The 3,031-nt window shown below is 39.6% G+C and overlaps 1 long non-coding RNA gene and 1 pseudogene across 1 annotated transcript; both read right to left on the reverse strand.

Annotated features, from left to right (window-relative positions):
* Window positions 1–524, reverse strand: part of LOC116217888 — a 3,083-nt pseudogene extending 2,559 nt beyond the window's left edge.
* Window positions 525–1,294: 770 nt separating this feature from the next.
* On the reverse strand, window positions 1,295–2,711 carry LOC116222384. The gene is made up of 4 exons (XR_004164610.2): window positions 2,637–2,711; window positions 2,280–2,423; window positions 1,785–1,895; window positions 1,295–1,589 (listed from the first exon to the last, which is right to left on the reverse strand). It is a non-coding gene; the product is annotated as an uncharacterized LOC116222384 (long non-coding RNA).
* Window positions 2,712–3,031: the final 320 nt, after the last annotated feature.

A 3,031-nucleotide genomic window follows, 5' to 3' on the forward strand; every position in this document is an offset into this window, starting at 1 on the left:
CACTCCAGTCCTTTTGCTAGGGACGGTTAAAGTTTAAGTTGAATTTGAAGTTATTTTGTCCAAAGCAACTTACAAATTGACTGTAATAGAGATTAGTGAGGGGAACATCTGAAGCTGAAATGATGACTTAAAACGTATTTAGACATATCTGTGTCACTGACACACATTTAGAATATTCTAAGAATCTGCATTGACAGTTATTAAAGATATTGAAGAGTTACTGTGCCATTGTATAGTCAAGGTCAACCCAGACATTTCAGCTTTTGGAAGCTATTTTTCAGTCCTATGTGTAAAATATATGACCAGAATGCTATTGTATTTTGACAAGATGTTTGTTGAAAGATTGTACTCCATGAAAAGCTGCTGATTTTATTATGGAAAATGTACTAAATGTGCTAAATGAACTAAATATGCTACATGAACTAAAATAACTAAATTAACAAGGAATTAGTGTGAATTAGCAGGCACATCGCAACAAAAATGACTTAAATCACCATCTTGACGGTTAATTGTTCAACGTACATGTCTCAGTCTTTTAATATTGCTATTCTACTGTTGTAAGAGACTGAACATGAAAACAAACATGAACTGTAGTGTAGCATTATTTTGTATCTGTAACTCATACCCTTCGATGTGTACTATGTCTGTCTCACTGAGACCTGAACAATTAGCATCTGAACCCTCCTGCTATCACCCTTTGTCCTCTGTTATCAGAAAACAGCATCAAGTCAAAACCCAGAAGATTCTTAAATTAGTTTTATTACAGGAATAATCAATGGTACAACACTTCAACACTTCAAAAGATGATTGCAACTGCAGTCCTACTACTCTCTGCAATGGCGTGTTTTTTTACACACACACACACACACACAAACACACACACACACACACACACACGCACTCTCTCTCTCTCCCTCTCTCTCTCTCCCTCTCTCTCTCCCTCTCTCTCTCTCACTGGTAATTATAAGGCAAAACTATCAATGGAAACCCATAAATGATTCAGGTGAGTTCCAAGTTCACATAAAATGAACAATCACACCACATGTAAATAATTCATTGTTTCAATTAAAGGGACACGTTGAGTTGTTAAAACTAGGCCCTAGCAAGATGTGATGAGTGTCCTTAAATGTTCATCTTGAACGAAGAAATTGCTTAATGACCACTTGTTTTCTTTCTAAATGGATTTAAACATTTAAGAAAGTTGACGTGATATAAATGTGTCCAGTAGTTATGTTAATGGTTTCTGAAATATTAAGAACACATGAATGAAAACAAACACACGGTAACACATGAATGAAAACAAATCTTTGTTTATTTGCTTTAACAGCCATTAACAAGTTTGTGTTGAAAATAGCAGCCCATCTCCAAGCAGAGGGGTCACCCTGAGATGAAGCCAGCTCAGTGGAAGAGCAGAACAGAGCCCAGGGGCCAGAGCAGGAACAGGACACTGTGTGTAGCACTCCAGGCACTGTTGCACAGATCCCCCTCACAGCAGTGCAGTTCCACAGCCACCAAGTCCAGCGCCTGTGAAAACGCTCCAGAGCAGGCATTTTGGGTGGCACAGCCTTTTGCGGCAGTGCTCTGTCCAGCTGAATTAGGTAGTGGTGGAAGGGAAAAACAGAACAGAGTGAGAGAGAGAGAGAGAGAGAGAGCGAGAGAGAGGGAAGGGGAGTTAGAAACAATACCCTAGACTGGCATGGTCTTCTACTGGGTAGAAATATATTTTGCCATTTTGTTCAAAATACATAGTACTGCAAACACCACACTCCCACAAAAATACACACCTGTTGCAGAGACACAGCGATCCTCATCACCGGCACATTGAATCCTTGATGAGCAGCCCGTCACGTCACAGGTGAAACACTGCCTCCCATTGGCCATGTAATTTACATCAGCTGAAAGATAAACCATGCTTTCATGCTCAGCTTTGTAAAATGTATAATATTTTACCCAAACAGGGCAGGAAGAATTACATTTACATTTAGCAGACGCTTTTATCCAAAGCGACTTACATATGTGCGACTTACACTGATGGCACACTGCACATCAGGAGCAATTAGGGGTTCAGTGTCTTGCTCAAGGACGCTTCGACAGGGAATCGAACTAGCAACCTTCTGATTACTAAACTACTTCTCTACCTCCTGTACCACTGTCGCCCCAATAATTGATTTGGGCGTTCGATCAAGAAGACAATGACTAAATAGTCACTAAATTGATCCCATAGCCTACTTCCTGAACATTAGATTCATCATTAGATTCCGTCAGCACAAAACAATTACCTGGAGGACTTCCGGTGTTGCAGTTGTCTGTGCCACAGCACAAGGTGCTCTGTCTGATCCTTACACTTCCTAAGTTCAGGGAACCATTGAGACATTGTGCAGATGGGACGCAGCTTTTGTTATTTACTTCAGAAGTTAAACCCCCTGCAAACAAACAACAACAAAAATGATGTAGTCATGAGGAAAACACAAACCCATAATCCAATTGATGGACCGAAAGAAACCACAAAAAAGAAAGAAATCTAGACTTCAGTGTAAGGAAGTTAAGCTTCTCACTTTATCTAAAGCAGAAACTTTTTTTATAAAAAAATCACTCAACTGTCAGTGATCGTCAAAGTGAAGGGTACATTTTCTCACCTACTACAGTTGCAACATTGGAGCTGGCACACGAGTCATGAAGTGGGGGACACTGCTTAGAGGGTCCACTGCAAGGTCCAGTAACATGGTTAAAGTTTAAGTTGAAATTGAAGTTATTTTGTCCAAAGCAACTGAATGTGCTACATGAACTAAATGTGCTACATGAGCTAAATGTGCTACATGAACTAAAATAACTAAATGAACAAGGAATTGATGTGTCTTGCCCCTGTCGCATTTCAACAAATTACTTCATTTTCAGAGGACATCATTTTCTTACCTTGAGACACAAGCAGGCACATCACAACAAAAATGACTTCAATCACCATCTTGACAGTAAATATTTCAGCGTACATGTGTTGTTCTATATATTGGTGTCTTTATTGATGGGAGGGTCC

Source organism: Clupea harengus, chromosome 11, assembly GCF_900700415.2.
Source record: "Clupea harengus chromosome 11, Ch_v2.0.2, whole genome shotgun sequence".
Lineage (NCBI taxonomy): Eukaryota > Metazoa > Chordata > Actinopteri > Clupeiformes > Clupeidae > Clupea > Clupea harengus.